General features: G+C 41.8%; 1 long non-coding RNA gene across 1 annotated transcript in view; it reads left to right on the top strand.

Annotated features, from left to right (window-relative positions):
• Nucleotides 1-22,943, top strand: part of LOC115351156 — a 43,497-nt gene extending 20,554 nt beyond the window's left edge. Inside the window, exon 3 of the long non-coding RNA XR_003926718.1 lies at nucleotides 21,413-22,943. This is a non-coding gene — a long non-coding RNA (uncharacterized LOC115351156). The remainder of the gene's footprint in view (nucleotides 1-21,412) is intronic.
• The last annotated feature ends 510 nt before the right edge of the window (nucleotides 22,944-23,453 follow it).

Raw genomic sequence — 23,453 nt, 5'->3', positions numbered from 1 at the left:
AATTGGTCTTCTGCATTCATTTCTGATAGCAGAGGCAACATAATCTGACAGCAGATGTTAAGCAGGCAACATTTTTCTTTTGCTCCTAAGAGCAGCTGACAAGGATTTGTAGCCTAACTTAAAATAAATAAACAAACAAAACCACCACCAACAAAGTTGTCCAATTAAAATCGGATTATTTTTTCGGACAGAAACACCATTTAAAAATCTGCAGGGGCAATTAACAGGTCCTGATTATTTGTAGAACTGAGTACTTAACGGATTTTGCACTGTTTGCCTGATTTTAATGTTTCTCATCTCTCTTTTCTAATTTTCTTGCTTGACCATTCTGTTTAACTGTGGCAGACTGATCTACATTTCCTGAAAGGAAGGAACCCTGACAATGTTTTTTCCTTTTAAGCAGGAATACATGATTCTTATTTACCTCAAGAGCCTCCTGAATTGCTCTTTGAGCTTGAGTACAAACCTCTTATTTATCTCTCAATTGTGCAATAATTTCTTATTTATCCTCTGTAAAATGTGCCAGCTTCTAAAGGGAGGATTAAAACCTCTTACCCCAATACTGGTTTACCCCAATAATCAGAGCAGCTATGGCCTAATGGTTAGAGCTTTCAACCGTCAGCAGAGGATTTTGCCTTCATCTTAAGATATCTAGGCGTCTACACCGAGGTGTCTACTTGTGCTGGTAGAGTCTAAACTCCAATGATAGTCAGTGGAAAGGCAGTACAGCCAGAAAAGCCTAAAGAGCAACTTAGATGACCAGCTACTAACTACCCCCTACAGGGTACATTGGATCACTCTGACGGCTGTATGAAGTAGCTCACCGGTGACTACAAAGGGAGCTTAGACACCTCCAGCAGACATCTACCTTTATTTAGGTGTCCTACCCTTGAGTAGAATCCCACCTGTCTTTCAGCCAAAGATACCCACTGCTACTGGAGATGCTCTAGGATACGCACGACATCCATATTGGACTTAGCAGATATGATGCAGGACCTAGGAGAGAACTCCATCTTTTTGGAGTAACAGCAGCAGTGGCAGGAGACCAGGTACATAGTGTTATATGTCTATGCTTGGGCAAATGAACTGAGCATGGAGGATGGGATTTAGTTGCCAAGGTGTAGGTGCTGACTGCTTTTTGAGAAACTGCTTGCTATTCCAGGAATCTTTAGGGATCACAGATGAGATGGAGGACTTTTGGGAGACCTACATCCTTCCAGAGCTATGGCTATGGCTATGGCTAAAGCTATGGCGTTAAGATATTCTCAAGCTGATAAGTGATAGCTGCGTTCAGGCAATCAAGCCCCACTTTGAGAGCTGAATTAGGCGGCCAAGTCCAAATGTAATTCCCACATGCAGAAGAGAGAACCATAGTCAGGTTTCCCAGGTCCCAGCCCAGAACATAGAACCTCAGTCTTGGGAAGAAGGCTTTAATACACATCCTTCTCAGCATGCCTACAGAAAAGTTTGCAGAGGCTCCCATCAAGAGAGAGCTTTTTGTAGAGCCTTCCCCTAAACATGATCTCTCTTTATCCTCCGTGTAGAGCACAGAGGAATCTGAACGCTAGGCCCTTTTATGCTGAGAGTTAAGAAAAGTCAGGGTTTTATTTATTTATTTATTGCTTAGGTTGTAGCTTGATCTTTCTGGTGTCCCAAGCACAGGCACAGAATCTGCTCTAACACTGAAGATCCTGCACAGGAAATTACTTTCAGGCCCAGGTACAGAGAACCCCACTGTTAATTATTAAGAATTGGAGCAAACATAGTACATGAGCCATGATGAGCCTGCATATGAAACAGAACACACTCCTAGGAACACAAGAGAGATCAAAACCAGTTTTTGAGTCCATACCAGCAGTGGTGCTGTTTTCATTTACAGTAGATTAAACATCTCACTGCGGTTAATATTTCATTGTTAGAAAGACCTGTTCGTGGGACCGTGGGTATCTTTTGATAGCTGCAGTGTATTAATTAGCAACTAGTTCATTAGTCAAGACCAGATTAAGTAACAATGACTACAGGATGCAGGAAGTTTTTCCTATATTTTTCTCAACTGTGAGGGCACAGGCGGAGCCTTTGCCTCTGTACCTGTGATATCGTCCCTTAACTGTTAGGCCTGGTTCAACACTTTCAGAATACGAGTTTTTTCTTGCAGCTAAAATCAATCTTTTCCTTATCTAAAAATATTTGAAAGAATGCAATTGTTTTTTGATTGTAATTGCAACAAAACATTTTTATTTAGGAAAAATCAAACATTATAAATGATCTAAAACAGATTTTGCCTGAATTTTCACTTCAAATTCAAAAAACACTCGGTAGATATTTTAAAATCTTGAGATCATTTACAATCTTCCTCCAGGTCCTAAGGAAAAGAAAAATCAAGCTTTGTCCTAGCTCTCCCTGCACCTTTTCAAGATGTCTACACCTCCTCTTCCCTTCAGCTGCAATAAAAGACTACCCAAGTCTCTGAGTAGCACTGAACCAGGGCCAGGGTCCTTAATGACCCTGCCCGTGCTAGAAATCTCCTTCCTTTGTGCACTGGACACAATAATGACAGAGCACAGAGTAGCCAGGGGGAGTGCACGCTGCAGTTTGCAAAATCCTTCAGTTAGAGGTTTGTGCTTCTCTCCTAGGTGATGCCTTTAGGCACATCACCCTTACTAGTTCCTGTAGGAACACCAGACCATTACTTTTTCTCTTAGCTGAGCTGGTGCCTTAGAGCCACAATTTACAGTCTGTAATGCCTGCACTTTGGTAATGGAATGACCCGGACCTGTTAAATATTATTATTACTGCAGAGTACATGACCATACAAATGAACTCAGAAAACACCCTCTTCATCTTACAGTGACAGACTGTGCATTTTTGGTGATTTCTGCATCGCAGAATCATTGTCTATATAAAAATTTTGATGGCCATGATGATCAATAGCCATACAGTGAGCTATTCATTAAAATGCCTTGCTTCATTACTCCACTACATACCTTCATGTAATTCCACTTGAAAAAACACCAAGCAAACCCCTAAACAGGGGTTCCACCCAAACCAGCAAAGCCTGTTTGAAATCTATGGCTCACAGTACATCCTCAGAGCAATTTCTGGATGGTATTCATGCTTCATTTAGCTCTGCATTTTGTTCTCCAAGAGCTTCTAATGAACATAGTCAGGATTTAATGGCTTCCTTTCCAAAAAGGAGCAATTTCAAGATAAGAAAATATTATCATTCACAAAATCAACCAACCAAACAACCCCCAGGCTGGCCTTTTCTTTTTTAAGCAGAAAGCCTCAGGTTGCTTTCTTGACAATATTGCTGTTCTTGAAGTGAAGGGATCAGTCTGCAGTATTTAGACTTTGACTATAAATTGGATAAAAATCTCTTTGTTTCGCAAATTTGTTTGGCTCTAGGATATCAGCACATGTTATCACAGTTGTAAATTGTAATGATGAAATTCTCATTAAGATTCTGGTCTGAAACCCCAGGGTTTTTCCATTGTTCCACATCCCTTTTTTTGCCTGTAGAGACTGTACTGACCAATGATTTACTTCATTAAGCCTGTCTGAGGCATTATTGTTTAGAAATGACAAAGTTGCATATATTCTAGTCTAGCAGACTGTGCACACACAAAAATTAAAATATTTTCCACTACCTATAATAATCAGCATCGCTCATCACATGAGCAGTGAGTGTTGTCAGCCCTCATTCACTTGGAATGTCCTCACAAACCAGACAGAAAATCACCTATTTTGAGGGTGAATTACCTTGTTCAAATAAATGTTTACACACTTATGTAAACAAGTAATCCTCTCCTTTTAGTATTAGCCACATAGAGAAAGTGTTTAGGATCATTATCAACAACAAACAATGCTTCTGCTCCTTTAATTATCATCATAGGCTTTTTATGGAGAAGTCTAATTCAGTGTTTTCAGGAAAGCATATTTGTGTCTGCTAAATGACTAAACTCTCTCCTTTTCTTTTTCAAATATACATCTAGAAATTTCTGTGGCTAGATCTTCAAATGAATTTTGAGTAAGAATACAGCCAAAACCTCTGAAAAAAAATACCAATAGCTCTTCAGTGACTTTATTCAGATTAACTGACAGTGGAAATCTGGTTTAGGTCATATCAGACCACTGTAAGGATACACAAGAGTTGTGGGGAAAAAACCAGTAATTAAAAGCCTGATTTAAGCAATATTCTTAAACTAAATGTCAATAGTAAGAATTCTGAGCCTAAGGTTACACATATGTTCATGCGTCTGGTTGAATCAGGACTTTGGGTTTATATTTATAGGATTGAACTTTTTTCCCCCCTTTTTTTTCTGTACAGAAATAAATAGCCACTCAAATTGATATTCTCTGCAGTCTCCCTACAAATGGCAAAATATGTTTCTTGCAAACTACAGAAAACTCATGGATATTAAGAAGTTACGCAACTCCTAAATGATACGCAAACGAAATGCCAGTGAAACTACTAGTGGTCAGGCACCTAATTGCATTTGTTGTTACGGTCCATACAGTCTGCCTTTGTGGCATATCACTTACATGCATGGTTTTCTAAGAACTAATCTCTGTGTACCCAAAATGAGATGACCATCTGATACTAATTATTGTTCAGCTTAGGTAAGGTGATCTTACATGCTCCAATTCCATCGCTGTGCAAGCACAGACGATAATACTCAAGAACAGTGCAGACAGTGACAGAGAATAATTTTAAAAATGTTCTCCTTTGGCAAGACAACCACATTTTTGCTTTTGTTTTTTATTCTGTTCACATCTATCCTCTCAGTAGAGATGATGCAGCCAAACAAATATTCCTACTCATTTGATTTCTGTGGTCTAATACTTGACCATGACTCTTTGGCTAATTCTTATAGCAAGGGATTCCCAGCTAGTCTCTCCGTGAAGCACGAAACTATTTAGTTGTTGTGATGAGATCAGACTGGGTGCATTCAGTCTGGCATAGCCATAGGTAAACTAATATGAAGGGTAAGAGAATAATAACTAAAATTTGGAAACTGAAAAACCACATGAACATTTGGACAGTCAAAATAGTCAGGATTCCATGATTCAGCACATTTGAAATCATGCTCAGGCGTTCATGCCAGCGCAGAACACTTTTCCCAATGTAAATTTTACTTGGATACGTTTCTGACCTACGCCTGTAGCAGATCGTCTACTGGATTAAATATGGTCCTAGTTTTCTTAGTGGTTCAATCATTTGGACTTTTTCATCTCTGGAAAACCCTGCTTGCAGAAAACCACCAAATTCATCTTGAATTTCCCACCATTTCCCACATCCAGTTCTCCAGATGAATGGATTTTTTAAGAACTGAAGTCTTTTAATGGTTTGAAAGATTGTCCTAATTGCCAGTTTAGGTGTACTCCTGGCTAGTATATACATGCTGTTAATCTGTTGCTTGAGAACAGCAACTTCCAGTAGTAACAAAACAAAAAAACCAAAGCATCAAAGGTGTAGCAGGATGCCAGAAGTTGGGACCTATGCTACTTTGCAGTGCTATAGCTCCTTTGAAGCTAGCATATGACTTGCACCAACTTCAGTAGTGCCATGCAGTACACTGATCATCACTACACAGGTGTGGTGGGTTGACCCTGGCTGGATGCCAGGTGCCCACCAAAGCCGCTCTGTCACTCCTCCCCTCAGCTGGACAGGGGAGAGAAAATATAACAAAGAGCTTGTGGGTCGAGATAAGGACAGGAGAGATCACTCACCAATTACTGTCACAGGCAAAACAGACTCAGCTTGGGGAAAATTAACTCAATTTATTACAAATCAACCAGAGTAGGGTAATGAGAAATAAAACCAAATCTCAGAACACCTTCCCTCCACCCCTCCCTTCTTCCCAGGCACAACTTCACTCCCCGATTCTCTACCAACCCCCCCCAGCGGCACAGGGGGACGGGGAATGGGGTTTACGGTCAGTTCACCACACGTTATTTTCTGCCGCTTCATCCTCCTCAGGGCGAGGACTCATCACACTCTTCCCCTGCTCCAGCGTGGGGTCCCTCCCACAGGAGACAGTCCTCCACAAACTTCTCCAACGTGGGTCCTTCCCACGGGCTGCAGTTCTTCACGAACTGGTCCAGCATGGGTCCTTTCCCCGGGCTGCAGTCCTTCAGGCACAGACTGCTCCAGCGTGGGTCCCCCACGTGGTCACAAGTCCTGCCAGAAAACCTGCTCCAGCGTGGGCTCCTCTCTCCACGGGGCCACAGGTTCCCCTGCTCCAGCGCGGGCTTCCCACGGGGTCACAGACTCCTTCGGGAACCCACCTGCTCCACCGTGGACCTCCCCGGGCTGCAGGTGGAGATCTGCTCCCCCGTGGACCTCCCTGGGCTGCAGGGGGACAGCCTGCCTCACCATGGTCTTCCCCACGGGCTGCAGGGGAATCTCTGCTCCGGCGCCTGGAGCACCTCCTCCCCTCCTTCTGCACTGACCTGGGGTCTGCAGGGCTGGGGCTCTCACATGTTCTCACTCCTCTCTCTGGCTGCAGTTTCTGTCTGTCCCAACTTTTTTTTCCTTCTTGAAAATGTTCTCCCAGAGTTGTTACCACTATCGCTGATGGGCTCGGCCTTGGCCGGTGGCAGGTTCATCTTGGAGCCGGCTGGCATTGGCTCTGTCGGACACAGGGGAAGCTTCCAGCAGCTTCTCACAGAAGCCATCCCTGTAACCCCCCCCACTACCAAAACCTTGCCACACAAAGCCAATACAACAGGAAAGCCAAAATGGGCTTATGTCCTAGTTCAAGTCCAAATTACTTGTGATCAAAGCCTCATAAAATGGCAGAGCTCACTGAGATCTCAGAAAAACATATTCACACCAAAAATACTCTACCAGTAAAAATGGCACCCTTCCTGGCAGAGAGGGAGAGGGCTGGCGGGACATATGCTTGAATTATTCCTTGTTAATACTGGGTAGCTAAGCAATAAGGCCTTCTTTTACTAGAGTACCAGGAGGCAGGAGAGACTAAGATCGTCAGGGCATCCCTGCCTCTTCCTCTGATAAATTACATCTTTGAATAAAACTGTGTGGTGAAGAAAACCAGTTACCGGTTCAAGATGTCACTCTACCAACAATAGAGAAATGTTCCTTTCCTGCAGAATAGCTTGGTTTGATGACTGACTGCAGGAATCCTCTTCCAAGCCCTCTCTGGGAGAGCCCTTTCAGCCACGGGCTCACAGCCTCCCGTGGCATGTGGAGCCTGCAGTCTCAGGGCACAGTCAGTTTTGTCCACACCACTCTTCTCCCCAAGAAATGTGGCTTTTCTGCAGTGGCTCCCTCATCGAGGAGAGACGGAAATGACTACAAACACATCAAATTTACAACATATAGTTTTAACTCTACTTATTTTACCTAGCCTCCTGTTCATAATTTGACAATACCATTTTTTTAAAGAACAAGACTCCAACAGCAACCAAGCAATAAAAACAGATCTTTGCAGAATGGGGGATGAAGGGAGGAAGGGCTGGGGAAGAGGAGATTCTGACAATAAAAGAGAGATTCTCCCTTTAATTATTTTCTAAACCTCCGATATAGTTTGTGAAGTGATAGGCATCATTTCATACTTCAAAAATAGGGAATAAACCATGTAGGCAGTTTAGTAGATGATCAGAAGTATGGTATGAGGGAGAGACGATAGGGAGAAATGTACTGATCATGATGCATCTTTCTTGTTGATAGAAGCTGGCTATTGATACTAAGTTGACATATCTCTGGATAAATGGTTAGCACCAACATACTTCACTAGTACTAAATTGACATATCATTGTGGGGATTTCTTTCTACATTTCTGTCTCTGCTGTTAGGGATAGGTCCTCTTGGAAAGAATTTCTATTTTTCTTAGTGCTACTTTTTAGAGTAGGGGAAAGACGAGTCATTTGGCACCTTAACCTTTTCCAAATACATGAACAGCTCAGCCCTCCCATTCATCCAGGGAGTTAGAGAAGGAGCAGGAGAAGGGAAAGTTATGAGGCAGAAATTGGAAAGTTGGTAAGAGCTGGAAAAAATGACTTAGCTTAGCTGATGTGGTAGAAAAGAGAAAGAGAAGTGTTTCTCTAAGAAAAGGGAGAAAGCAAAAGGTTTGACATAGTCTGATGTTAGAGTTTTCTATTATGATTTTGGTAAGGTATTCAGATACCATGGTGATGAGCACAGCTGAAATATCTAAGCACTCTGTGATAGAATATGTTCAAACAAAAAAGATAATTAAAATACTGCTTATTTAGATGAGGGATAATGTCTCAGTTCCTATGCAAATTAGCATAGTTAAAGGATCACTTGCCTTTTTATGAAAATGAATATTGAAAGTTTGATGAGAAACTCGGGAGAGAAACATTCTGGAAGTCAAAGCAAATGCAATCTCTATATGCAAATGAAATCAATTACTTTTAGCAGCCATGTATGAGTGTAAATGAGAAAATCAATGATTTTCAAAATCTAGTAATTTGATAGCCATTAGTCTCATTAGACTTTCTTTTTAAAGCTTAATTATTCAAAAATACAACCCGATTGAAGTGTGGTTTAGAAAGGACACATTCTTAAATTAATTACAGCAGTGATTTTCCCTGTAGCATGAAGATACAGTGCCAGTACACGGCTTTGTAGATAGAAATGGGATTTTTTGCTGGACTTGGGAATTTATTTTGGTAAAGAGTCCACCAAACCTCTACAGATCACCTAAATACCTATGTAGAAGCATGTGAGTAGTCCCACCGAAGTCGTGGAGGATGTATTTTTTGTACGTCATGTGGATCCAGCCCTTGATTTTCAGGGACATGCATAGACCGAAGAGTCTTGATGAAGAGTCGAAGCCGAGCAGGAAGGTGACCCTGTGCAGAGAGCCAGCCAAATGGCACGCCGGCCCTGGCGCTGTGACTCCTCTGCACTGGCTTGCGGAGGGCTCACTTCTCCTCAGCTGTCTCTGGGGGAGGAATATCTGCCCATCATCTTCAAAATAGCCTCCTGGCTGCCGCACTTACCCAGGACATGGTGCAGTGAGATTTGTGGTCTTTGTCGATCTGGAGGAGATTTAAACAGGTTACGACTCTAAATTTGATCTTTTTGAGAATTGTCTGTGAACTTCATGAGCTATAAAGACATCTTTAGTCCTAAATAGCACGGTGTCCATTCAAGATGGGATTTACTGTTTGCATCACTTACATCTATAAACAGAATGGCACCAGGGCCTCTTTTCTGAGCACGAGGTCCTGGTCTGGTTTAGCTGAGCTCATTCTATTGAACTCAGTTACCATCTAAAACAGGTGGCTGCATCCAGACTGCCTGTCAGGGATGGGCCCTGGCCTTTGCTAACTCCAGAACTATGCCAGTTCCCAGCTGGGAATTGTTTGGATGAATTCTGCCTGGCTCAGACCAAAATTGTGCCAAGGGCCATTCTTAAAATTTATCAGCATAGACAATGAAGTTCACATCCTTGGGACACACCATGGCACTGTTTCATTTACTAGTGTTGATGAACTTTACTAAATAAATTATTCCAGAACATTTTTAATCCATTTCTTGTAGGAAGAAGTGCAATTACGTACATTCCTAGCTACATTTCTTCACCCTGAGGATCTGCCTTCTAATGTTTCTGAGGAGCGCTTTGCGATAACTCACTCTGCTGCAACACTTGCCTGTTGCCACTCCTCTGCCCTCCTCTTCCACTCCTCGCTTCTCTCCTCCCCTCTCACCTCCTATTCAAAATAATCAAGATATAAGGAAGATGTACTTTTAGAGGGCCAATTAAACACAGCAGGGCACCAGCTGAGTTGAGGAGCTGCAGTGAGTGAATTTAAATCAAACTGCAGTTTCTGAGAGATGATCTCAGTACCATCACTCGAATATTTGTTAACGGTGGCAAGAGCTTCAGGCAGGTCTGCACATCACCAGGGGAAGCTAAGTCTTACTTGGTATCATTGTGTGAGCCAGGAGTATGAGTTAAAAAAAAAAAGAAAAAAAGGTTAAATTATTGCTCGTGAATCACAAACATGGCTGCAAAATTTTATACTAAGCTCTTCCAGGTGACAGGCAAATGAAGAGCAAAAGAGAAAGAGGCACAGTCGGGTAAATCACAATATTAGCATACATTTATATAACACGTGATTGTAACGACGCAGGATTGCAGAGGATTTAAAAAATAATTCTCTTTTATGTAAAGCAGCTACTTTTCAGTAGTGGCATTATCATCTCATGTCTGTACTCTCTGCTTGGCAGAGACATTTTTCAGACACCGCTCCGCTGAAGTAGAGACGCTGAAAAAAAGGGAGGAATCGGCACAACCGGCGGATTTTAGACTGGCCACAATTTTGAACATAACCCAAAATTCCAGCCCCTGCCGTGGAACATCTCCCCCAGCCCCACTTTCCCATTCTTCTACCGCAACGTCCTTCATCTCCCGTGGCGTGAGCCGGGCTCGGCCCCTCGGCAGATGGCGAGGGCTGCGCGGCGATGCACGCTCCGCGCTGCTGCCGGCTGTGCTGCCTCTGACCCCGCGCCTGATCCCCTGCTGCCGTGTGGCCGCTGGCCAGGGATCCCGCTCTCATCTGCCCGAGGCGTTTGGGGCGAAAGCAGCAGCTGTGTGACAGCACGCAGCAGAGCTGTGGGAGGGTTTAGGATAGGAAGTAAATAATTCCTCCAGCTGTCTCTGCGGCACAAAGCTAGGAAATAAAGGGTCATCTTCTTCCAAATAGCATCAGGTCACCTAGCCAGGTAAAAGTCCTTCAAGGTTGTTCACGATGCCTTCTGGCGTTGAGAGCAGTGGGAATTTTGCTTCTGTCTTCTGTGCCAGCAAGCTGAGAGATAGGACAGACACGGGATTCTCCGAGTTAGTATCTCAGTTTGCAGTTTGCTTGACTCTGTCTCGTGGTGACGGATGCGCCACGTGTTGCATGTCCTGGATTGCCCATATAGCGAAACATTTGCTACGTGCTGCAGCTGAGACAGTGGCTTTCTCAGACAAAAAAAGGGAAAATGAAATTGGAACGAAATCTCTTTTCCTGTCTCCTGTGATGCTTGCAGGGGCAATGGCATTGGAATATATTTCCTGAGCGTGGGGCATCCAGGAGCTCCATGTATATGTGCCACCAGGAGTCTCTGCCAATGCAAGAGAGGAGTCACAGCAGGACTTCTTTGATCAGCCACAGCAGAGCAACAGAGCACTTTGCAAAGTGTCCTAAAGACTGAGCGTGTGTTCCTGTTAGTGCCCTACCTAGCAGCAGAAGGATTTCAAGGCTCAGCCTCTTTCCACAACTCTGCCCTTAATAAATGATTAAACTCTGCACTTAATAGTAAGTGCCGGTGGAATTTAAATGGGTTGCAGTGCCCGAGCTTGACTTCTCTTCCCTTTTGGAAGCAGGGCTTAAGACAGGCTTATAAAACCTGAAGAAAGGCAGCTGTGACTAATTCTTGGCTGCAGTTGGGGGGAAGAGAGAAGGGAGGCATAAAGGGCAAAAAGGGTTTTCTTGAGCACTCACGCTGGCCCAGCCTCTGTCTGCTTCGCCTGTTGAGACTAGACAAAGTGACTGCATGGCCCATTCCAGCTAGGTCTACGGAGAACCCCAGGTACATGGCCTGATAGTTATATGAACTAATAATATAAATCATAAAATTAAATAGTATGATTTCATTCTGCAAATGATTTGGGGACATAGTTTACAGGAAAGACACAACACAAAGGAAAATTGTATTGCATGGTATAATTCTTTATGAGTTTTTTGTACTTTAATATGATATAAAATTCGTATTAATAGGTGCCATTTTTATGAAGAGATTTATAGCCAAAATATGGCAACTTCTCTGCTGCAAGAGCTACATAGAGAAAGTTAAATTTAACCATTGCTCTTTTTTTTTTTTTTATTTGTATGGATATTTTGGTGTGAAGCAGTGAATTGTTTAAACTTGAGAACTTTTATATTATATGCTTTTTTATTAGCCACTTTGTTCATGATCAGCTTTTCTGTGGCATCAGTAAAAAAATATGGGATCTGTCCATGGGCCAAAATGACATCTGTACTTTTTCACTTGCATCAGCTGAAGAATGTGTAGCCTAGAGACACAATTAATGCTAGGCTGGCCTCTTCCCCAAATTAGTGGTCTCCTATGCATAGGTTTATATGCCATATGTGAAGGGCCAAATTAGTCCCACTTGGGTCACACTTTCAAGAACTAACTCCACAACAGTGGCTGTTTGTAGAGATGTAATTTTCCATGGCTGAACTGGTATTTACCTGTAGAGGGATTTTTCCATTAAACATTCTGTGTGAGATGTTTGGACATAAAACACACCAAGATGTATTTATTAGTGAAAATCTATCATCAAGCTTAAATGCCTCTTCTGAGACAAAAAAATCTAGGTGTAAAGGCTGCTGCTATTTTCCCTCTTTGGTTGGTGCTGTAAAAAAGCACCCTAAACTGTATCTGCATACAGATGTGGGAAGTCACCTGCTTTCTTCCTGTAGCTTCAGCATGGTTCCTCTAGGACAAAACCACAGGTCGGTTACCTGACGTAAAGGGCCAGTGCCAGGACATGATAATCAAACACAGTTAGGCATACAGAGATTGCTGGGGGTGTGGCAAACACCGATGTCTATCTGTGTAAGGGATTATTTCCACTCCTGGCATTGCTACCCTTGGCAACCCTGCTTTCTGACCGACAATTAGAAAACAGGGGAATGTATTGGGCTGTTAGCTAAGGCTACAAGCATATGGGCATGTTATTATATATCGACAAAACAGAAAAAGATCATAGCGTCATAGAATCACTTAGGTTGGAAAAGACCCTTAAAATCATTGAGTCCAACTGTAAACCTAACACTGCCAAGTCCACCACTAAACCATGTCCCTAAGCACCACGTCTACACGTCTTTTAAATACCTCCCAGGATGGTGACTCAACCACTTCCCTGGGCAGCCTGTTCCAATGCCTGACAACCCTTTCGGTGAAGAAATTTTTTCTAATATCCAATCTAAACGTCCCCTGGCAGAACTTGTCCTATCTCCAGCCACCTGACAGAAGAGACCAGCACTCACTTCACTACAGCCTCCTTTCAGGTAGTTGCAGAGAGCGATAAGGTCTCCCCTCAGCCTCCTCTTCTCTGGACTAAACAACCCCAGCTCCCTCAGCCGCTCCTCATAAGACTTGTGCTCCAGGCCCCTCACCAACTTGGTTGTCCTTCTCTGGACACGCTCCAGCACCTCAATGTCTTTCCTGTAGTGAGGGACCCAAAACTGAACACAGGACTCGAGGTGCGGCCTCACCAGTGCTGAGTACAGGGGAACAATCACCTCCCTGCTCCTGCTGGCCACACTATTTCTGATACAGGCCAGGATGCCATTGGCCGCCTTGGCCACCTGGGCACACTGCCGGCTCATATTCAGCCAAGACGATAGGATATAGAGGAAAGTGGGAGTTAGGAGTTTCCTAACTTGTGCAATACAACTTAATCTGTGCTGCCCTTGTCCTCCACTTTGCCTCTGAGCCAGAATTCATGACCACCTGTGATGTGCTCTGGTTGGAAGTAACTGAAGACATCATACTGGAAAGAACTGATACACATTTGGGTGTTGTACTTTTGCATACGTGCTAGGATGCACGGGCTTTCCCACTGTTCACATAAGAATGCCAGTACAATGTTTTGATGAAACTCTTAGGTACATTATTTTGATCACATATTTTGGAAGATAATTTAGAAAACATTTAGAAAAAAATACAAAGTAGGCAAGAAATGTTTGCATTTTTATCTTCTGCCTTTGAAAACAGGTAACGTAGATTATGTGTTGTACATGGTATTAAGATATTACAATTGTACTCGAGAAGAAAAATACTTAAAATTTGAATCTATCTTTGAAATGGTTTTAAGAAGCACCATAAATATTAAAAATCATTTATAATAATTGTTTGGTTTTTATTATTTAATATTTTTTTGTTAATTACGGGGTGCAGCTGGAGTGTGGGGGTATTGTTTAGTGCCTTTACAATTATTTCATGCCTTAAAGCCTGGATTGTTTTCCAGGAGAACTTTACTTCTCACTTCTCACAGTATTTTTCGACTACTCAATAATGGGATAATTGTAACATATGAGGAACACTTTTTATCCTAAGTGACTGACAGATATGCAGTCCTAAGGTAGTTTTTTTGCTTGATAATATGTATATGTGTTTATATATTAATTTACAACTCACATTTCTTCCGGTTGTTATTAAAAAGTTGTTATAAAGGAACAATAATTTGAAAACCACTATCATGTGTCAAAACCCTGTAATTTTCTTGAGCACTTCAAAGCACTGCACACTAGTGGAGCATGGTAATAGGTCTGGAACGCTAACTAATACAGGATGCAACTAGAAATCTGGCTTGAAATAAAACCAGGAGTATGGTAGAAAATAAGAAATAGTGAGAGGAAGAGCAAAAACATGGAAATGAAGGTTGTCCCTTTTAGGTCCATTGTCTAGAACAGGTCTTGTAATGTTAGAGAGAAAACAACAAAAAACTTCCTTCCAAAATTCATAGGAAGGCATATGAACATTTTTGTCATTGTGTAACATCCATGTCCTTAGCCATTAAAATGAAATAGCTTTGTCTCTAGAGGGAGAAAGGTAGTTGTATGATCAAATCACTGCCTTATGCTCTTGTTTTTTTCCATGATAGGTTCAATCATGTATTTATTCACCAAAGTCATTAGAATTGCAATGGTAATCAGAAAGAGGAAATGGTCTCCATCTATCATCCTGTTCCTAACAAGAAGAGGCAACAGACCATTTTAGTTACAGTGCATTAATGCTCATTACTGCCCTAATGAAGATTTGTGTTGCTTTTCCAAGAACCTTGAAGCTAATCTTCAATTTCCTCCTAGCTTTCAAAGAAACACCAGCTTTCACATGAATTCAGCCTACTGGAGCAAACAAAGAGGTATTAGTCTGACCATTATAAAACATAGTTTCATCAGGGAAATTAATATGAAAAGCATGAGGTAACATCTAGTTATTTCATTACTGTGGCTAAATTCTCTGAGTTTGGCAAACGCTGACTGACTCAATCCCTGTGCCCAGACTTTTCTCCTAGCAGCTGTATCTATACTGCTTAACACATGGCTACTATTAAACTATTACCTATTAAACTATTATCACATATTCAAGTATATGTGATTGTGATATATTACAGTAACCAAATAGCCACTGTGCTTCTTGCTTAATCTCGATTTCTACATAACTGGGATCAGTATTATTTCAAGTACCTTAATTCTTACAGTGAAATGCTCAGGCTGCAATGGGAAATCCCAAATGATCTTGGCTGATGACTTTTCTCGATGTGTCACATGCCATTACAAAAACCCCAACCAAACGCACCTCACAGTGAATACTGCTTGGGAACCAGCTCTCCTTTGGGCGGTGTTTGCTGTGTTTATCCTGTCCTGGTGAGATTAAGTTCCAAAGGAGAGGGGGCCTATTGCACGTCCCAGAAAGAAAGGCATGCCACAAAACCTGCTTTTCTGGTGCTCCATGTCACTGCTGTCTTGGGGCTGGACACAGTTAACAAGCAGACAAGTGACTGAACTTTCGCTTACTAATGCGGGTATTAGCACACGTGTCCTCTGTAAACTGTGGATTCAGGTTTTCACTCTGTTTTTGCATCCAACAGAATTAGGTGTTTGTTCAAACTGAAACACCTGTTTAAATATCTTGCTCTATCAGGCAGCGTCAAATGTCTGAGGCTCCCAACACATAAGGAGTTACTTTCCTGAGCTTTGTATTAAGCATCTGTTGGAACATGTTCATCCTTAGTAATTACTTGACATTTGGACACAAAGAATTCTAAAGAAAGGAAGTACCTTAGTGGACTTAGGAACATTTAAATGCATCCCAAGGAAAGACCAACTTGAGTGTTGTTTGAAGAGCTTTAATTTTGTTGGCAGGGCTACTGGGAACTAAGAAAGCCCTTTACACTTGGAAACAAGCTTGCCAAACCATTTCCTTTGCGTATCTTGTTCTGCAGAAGTAACAGAATATTCCATTCCTGCATACTTTAATAATGCCAAGGGAAAAGGTGTATGTAGAGACAAGGAAAGCAGCTTTCTGACCAGGCTGTTGCTGCCTGTTCCCATGGTTTATGCTCAACAGTGGTGACACACAATTCCTCCTTCCTGTGGAAAGGATATCTGTCACAAAGAGAAGTTCTGCTGCTCTCTGAAAGACTGACCTTTTTTACTGGTAGTGGCTTGGCAGGTGTTTGTTTTAGTTTTTAGATACGTGACTTGCAAAAATTAAAATGGGCTCTAGGGATTTGACCATCGTTCTATCTTACATCTGCTTTCATCAGCACAGCTCCATTGCCTTGATTCATGTTGGTGAGAATGAGAGGAGAATTAGGCTCTGAGTTTCCATTTTTTTTACTATGCAGGAAAACTAACATTATTATAAAGAGAAGCACTTTAAGGATACTGTGGAGTATGTCTATATAGAGATATAGATCACTGACTTGGATTACATATGGCAGTCAATTCTGTGCCCAGTAGTAGGTATTTGAAGAATAAAGAACTTAATTGTGAACAGCTGTTTCCACATACTTAATAAAGTGTGCATGGCCAGTTCAAGCTCTATAAAGTGTTAAACATAGTTTTATAAAACACATACTGGGGCTGTGCACATTTTTCAAAGAGTGCATCAGCCATCCTGACTGTTAAGTCCTGTCTATCTTTTGATTTCAGCAGCAGATCTCTGAAAATATTTTTCTTGTTTTTCATAGTGTAACTGAGGCTTGGATGACTCCCTAATATTTGTAAAAATCATGGCAATTCTTACGCAAAAGGAGCACTAAGTTATTATTATAGATGTCTTTCCACCTCGTCTATTCTGTTTTGTGATGTGAAAAGGAGGAAAGCATAGTGGCTTTCAGGCTGGTTTTATTCCAGCTTGGCTTGTGTCTTCGGAACTATCAAGAATATCAGCATCCCAGGGGAGCTGGTAGGGATCAGAAATTAATAGTATCTGGTTAATCTGCAACATATGAGTGGGAACTTAGAGCCCTGGGCTATAGAAATGATCCACAGCTGTTATTCATCCAGTCGTCAATCCCATGCTTTTCTTTTCACAAATGATGATTAACAAATACTAAGGTGTGTGGCCAGTCATAGAGGTTTGAAAGGTCCTTTGCGGCCTGAGCAACTAACATGTTTTCAGGCCCGTTTTGAATGCAGGAGTCATAGGGTCGAACAAAGGTCCTTTTCCATCAGTGTATCTGCACTGGAGTTGCGTCTTTGCCCCCAGTGGGTACCAGCTCTGGTCCTGCAGAGTGGCCACATAGACTTCTTTGTTTCCAGATGAGTCCCTCTGATGTAGTAGGTCAAAACTGCAATCTGATACACATTGTTGAATCACTTCTTGATTCCAAGGAGCAAGAATTATTCTACAACTTCCTTCAGAGGCCATGGACCTGTAGGTCTGAATTTAAGCTGGTTCAGGGAAGAAGTGGAGAAACTCTGCAATGGGTTAAGCAATCACAGTAAGACAGCTGCATGAGAGGAGGCAGCTTTAAGGAACAGGTTGTGCTACAATTTTTAAAGGCATTTTGAGAATTGCTGTGATTTAGCAGAGGATTGACTAAATTAGACTAAACCAAATCTCAGCAATAGGTTTAATACCAGGAATTTGCACCCGCTGAAATAAACCCCATGTAGAGAGGACCCTCCTTAAAGTTTCCACATCGCTACCTGGAATGCATAAACATTAGTTTTGAAAGTACATATTTCTGCATTTTACATGAATGCATAGTATTCTGCCAGTTAGCACCAAGTTTGTACAAGTAAAACTAAATCCAGATAAAAAATCAACAAATCAGCAGGGCCAAATGAAGATCAAAAGAGTTTTAAACAGTCTATAAATCTCTTCTGTCCACTGCCCAGTTTCCATGCTCCTGTTCCTTCAGTTGGCCTTTAAGCCCAGAAGGAGAATAAACCTACACATCCAATATAAATAAATGAATAAACAAAGTGGGAAAGTTTTTTTTATTATTTGAGCCCATCTCTCACCTGCATCTTGTTCAATGTCTATACAAATAATGCTAAATGAACATGATTATTACCAAGTACAAAATCAAGCAAGGTCAACAGCACTGAATGACAATTACCTGTTGACATTTTGTTAAGTGGTCATGTGCATGGATCTTTGCACTCAATTATCTTTTACTTTAGACTTTTTGATGTAATTTACTATGTTTATTTTTGATAGTGGGGAAAAAAAGATCTCCCAGTTTCCTCCTCTTGATTCTTTTATGCAGATTAACAAGAAGCTTGGGCTCTTCAGACTGCTTCCTGGTGTGGCCAAAGGGTTCACTCACAGCTGTCGCACATCTCCGAAGTGGACCTGGCACTAGAGGGCGATGGAGACATACACTTTTGCCAGTGTGTCTCAACAATTTGTTAGAAAGCAAAAGCAGAGGACGAAGACGTTAATTAGCAAGTTCTTGAAAGCGGAGTGTGCTACTGCTCTACCATCCCCATTACCTTCTGTTCTCATACCTTCTCTCTGGCTTCTGCTTATTAAATTGTGGGGCCCTAACTCCTGTTGTAGTTCTCCACATTCCTTCCTTCCTGTTATTACCACCTTCTTCCCTTCAGAGTTGGTGCTCTGCCCTTTTGCATGTGATCAGAAACGTGTCTCCAACTCCTGATCAATTTTATTGTCCCATCCTTGCTTTTGCCTCTGGCCTTTCCCTGATCTTATTCATTCTCCATCCATCTTTCTGTCCACTCTGCCCCTTCCTCCAGGAATCGCTCGTATCCTGCATCCTGTCCCTGGCCTGCACTCAAAAAATGCAAAAGCCATGGGGATAGGAAAATAAGAAATAAGAAGGTACTTCTTAATCTGTGCTAGTGGTTACGGGACTGAAAAAAAGAGACCTGGGTCCTAGTCTTTGTGCCTGAAGTGTCCATCTACGGTACAGTACACAAATAATTCATAAATAGGTACTACTAGCTAGGCTTTCCTATAACCTGGCTAAGTGTTGTAATCATTAAACTTCAGTGTTATGTAGCATAGCTTCTTCAGGAGGAGTGGAGGGTGTCCTTAACTGCTTCAGTGATGGTCTAAGGAGCAGGTAAAAGCAGCTGGACCTCTGGCTGAGGAAGGCTGAAGCCTAGACCTTTTGCTGCCTAACTGCTCAGGTTGCTGTATGAAATTGGATGGGGTCCCAGGAGACCACAGATAAGACTGTCAGCTCCGGGACTGGCAGTGAGCTGAGGGCCCTGAACTCCAAAGAAGACATCAGGATACCCTGCGTGAGACCTTCCCCATCCGTCAGCTCAAGTCTGCTCCATGTTCACTGTCGTGTGTCAGAGGCAGGTGAAGGAAACTGCCTTCTCTGCTGTGTGCAGGCAGCTGCAAGAAATGCACTTGTGGTTAGGAGGCAGGAGCGGTTTGCGCCTGTGACCGGGGGTGGGAAGACGTGCCCCTGGCTCTGCTGGGCATGCTTCGCTGCTAGCAGGTTTCTGCTTTTGAGGTTGCCAGCCTTTCTCCTTTCATAAGCGCCACATCCCATCAGAAATGTTGTGAACTGTGCTGGCTGCCTGATTAGGCTGTGTGGGATTAGTCATGGGTTAAGCTGCTCTCAAGGAAAATTTCTTGAGATGTATATAGGGAGAAAGAGAGCTGTCACACAGAGTTGCCGGCTTCAGTCCATACAGTTTTTATTGTCTTCCCATAGCTTCTCAAACCTAGGACTTCGAAAGCTTGGAAATACATCCTAGACTTGTTACTTGAGCACTTTTTCTCTTTACAGCAGACTCAGTATTATTCCAGGGAACAGGCAGTCTGTCCATAGATCTGTCAACCCACCTGCAATATTCTTTTTCTAGTAGCAAATATGCCATACATCCCCCACAGGTGACTCCAGGCCAGACATTGTCTTTATGCTCATAACTTCATAAAGCCACTTGAAAGAATGCTTGAGGGAAAAAATAGAATAATGAGAGGGGTGGGGAAAGAGTCCACTCCAAGCCACCATAATTTTTTAAGAAGACCATCCTGAAAATTGTATCAATGAACAACACTGGGTCCTACAAATGGATGATTCATCTTGTATTTGCTTTTCATGGCTGCATACCATACAGTGTCACTTCACTCACTTGTGTCGCGTCCCCCTCTGTGAGCCTGATGGGCACGTTCTCAGTTGCCACGAAGATGAAACTCACGAGGCAAATGGCACAATGCTCCCCGGCTCAATGAAATGGTGATGCGGACAGTTCTCGAAAGCATCAATTTTTAAGTTATTAAGGTGACAAATATTTCCTCCTCCTCCAGAAAAAGCAATCTCTCGCCTCATCACTGTGAGATGTGATTTGAACTGTATTTCCCTGGAAATGACATGATGACAGGAGGGTATGTGATTGAGAATGAGAAAGTATTATACAGACTTGCATTCAAATTCATTATCAGGCAGTGAGACTGATGACTCAGAGTTAGAAAAAAATGAAACAACCAAAGATCGTGTCTCAGTCAGTGCTTATAACAAACTTGAATTCCCATTTGCACAGCTCATATACATGGGAATTACATCGCATGCTTAGAATCAATTTGCATATGCTGTTTCTACTCAGTCACACAACAAATAATGTATTAGGAGTGCATTTTAATGCACTATATTATCATACAGCTTGAAATCCTGTCTTCTGTTAATGTGCTTTTCAAAGAGTGTGTGTATGCATGTGTGTATGTTCTCACTTGCTCATTCCCTCACTGTTCCTGTTAGAGTAAGGAGGTCTTCCACCTGAGGGACCAGATTAAAAAGAGATCAATTTGGGAACCAAACTCCTCTTTGGTAGAAGTAACAGATAGATACACATATTTTAAACTGAAGGTTTAAATTCCTTCTTTGGCACTGGAGAATTATCTAATATGCAAGCAGATTTCAGAATCTGGGCCAGAGTCCCTGCCAAGGCAGGCTCACGTGGTCTCCATCTGGCCTCATCATCCAAAGAGATCAGGCCCTTCATTAACTGCAGAACTATGATCTCAGAGTCGATCAGCCCGAGTGGACCTGCTTTGACAATGTAGTGTTTTTGCTGTGATGATTCACTAGTCCTGCAGCTCTCTAAGTACCAAAGAATCCCAGAATGTGCTGCATCATTAGCTGATTTTTTGGATCACTGATAGTGAAAACAAAAACTGACAAAAATATCTGCACTATGTTTTCAGTGATCGGAAAAGTAAAACACAACCTCCCCATAACCCAACAACTAAGCATAATTTTATCAGATTGAGCCAAACAAATATTTTGAATTTCAGCCTTTCTCTTGCCATATTGTTTGGTGGAAAACCTGGGTGTCGCGGAGGGGGAGAAGATCAACACCTTTACCTTCCTTGCTATTTAGCTATTTTCAATAGCCATTTTTTCTTTCTTTCCTGCAGAGTGCTTGGAACAAATATTGGCTGATGTGCCCGAAGAGAGGCTGTGAGGGCTGCATGGGCCTTTGGAGCTCTGAGAAGCTGAATCAGTGATGGAGGTCTCTCTCATTGTCTTTCTGTTCAGGTGCTCCTGATGCTGTCCCTCCAGTGATGGTCTCCCCAGGACTGTGCTGCTATCTTATTTCCTTCCCTTTCCTCCCCTTCCTGGGGATGGCGGATGAATTTACACAGACACTCACACATCATGTCTTACACTGTATTCTCTTCTTATTCCTGTGTATCAGGCTTTCCAGGTGGCTCAGAGGTAAATTAAAGTAAACTGAAATTCAGATTTGCAAACTAAACAATGCCAGGACCTGTTTTCTAGCCTGAAGGCTAACAGGTTTGTTCTGGCCACATCCATGCTATTTAAATGTCTTAATGTATGAAACAAGATGTGCCGTATGCAGCTACCCATTGAGAACAATGCCTGGCCCATGCTAACTCCTGAACTCTACCTGGCTGACCTGAGCCAAAAATCACGCCAGGGAACATGCTTGTGGGCAGTTAATTGCTCTCTGATGCTCTTTAAATTTACTAGACATAGACTGAGGATCAATTTTTGATTAATTTGCTGCTACTTCTCATTTGGTTTTCATTAACGCCATTAGGTTATGCAGAGGAAAATGACATCCAGAAGTGGTCTGCTGATTTTGCTCTCCATGCACGCCTAAGCAGTCTGCAGGCTTCAGCTAGACCTGTGTTTCAGCCTTCTTTTTCTTGGTCAGACTGGCAGTTAATTTGACCAATTTGGAGCTTGAATATACATGTTCCTCATCACTGGCTGTTAAATAGCATTGGACTGGGTATGGATCCTAAAATTTATTCCATTATCCATGAGTTAGTAATGATCAAAAACAACATGCTAAGAGAAGTGATGGTTTCCATTAAGATTGTGTTATACTAGTGTTTACAAGACACAAACTTCAGATAATTGTCTCTCTTATTGGCTTGCTTTGAATGGTTTTGAAGACTTTAACTGTCTTTAGATATTCGAGGAATGCTTGAAAAAAAGCAGAGGGCCACATCAAGGAAGAAGATAAAAACTCTGTTGTTCTGAAGATCACAATAGACACTGGTATCTTTGAACAGCTAGCAAGCACTTTAAAAAAAGCACCTGACTGGTCATTTAAATAATAACTTTTTATTGTACCTTCTACAATCTGTAAATCAAGAACAGGCTTGCAAAGCAAACACTGTGTAGTTTTACTGAGAACATGGACGTCACAGTTTAGATCCTCAAATGTTCTTTCTGCATATTATTTAAATAATTTATATTAGCCTGGGTACTCCCACGGCATATAGGGAATACTAGTTATGCTAGACACACTAGAATTACAACCTCATTGTAAAATCTGTCTGCAGTTAAGGTCTCACCCTGAAAGACAACTAAGAGTCCTGAACTTCTGTTACTTAAGGGCATCACTTCTTAAAATGGTAATTCATCATTAAGTGACTTGAACAGAGCACAGTCTACTTATTGTGTATGTCAACCAGTTCCCTACTGTAAAGTCATCTCATTGCTTATATTCTTTCTATAGGAAGGGTGTTAGGTTACCTCTGCACTACGTAGTGCTTGATTCTGGAATAATAAGAAATTAGCTTTAAACATTATTCCAGAGGTAAAGAACTGCAGAATTAAGCTACATCATCTGCTACTTGGTTGTACTAAATTCTGCAATATACAATAGCAGGATAACCTTCAGAAGGAGGGCATGCATGGATAACACTTTAAAATATTAGATGACATATGCTGACTGTAGTGACCATGTTCTCCTCATTTACTCTTGTGTACTGGTTGCTATTTGTGTGGAATTTTCATATCATAGTGGCACATACTGCCCCTGACTTTTAAGGAATAAATAAATAGATTTCAAACATGTTTGCAGGATTTGCTTCAATAAGTCAAGAATGATGAATATTAAATCTCACTGGAAAATACATTTTAATGCATTGAAGAAAAACTTACATGAGAAATAGCCTGTTGATTGCATATATAATATTT

Source organism: Aquila chrysaetos, chromosome 15 (assembly GCF_900496995.4).
Source record: "Aquila chrysaetos chrysaetos chromosome 15, bAquChr1.4, whole genome shotgun sequence".
NCBI classification, from domain to species: domain Eukaryota; kingdom Metazoa; phylum Chordata; class Aves; order Accipitriformes; family Accipitridae; genus Aquila; species Aquila chrysaetos.
This window is presented reverse-complemented; position numbering and strand designations above follow the sequence as displayed.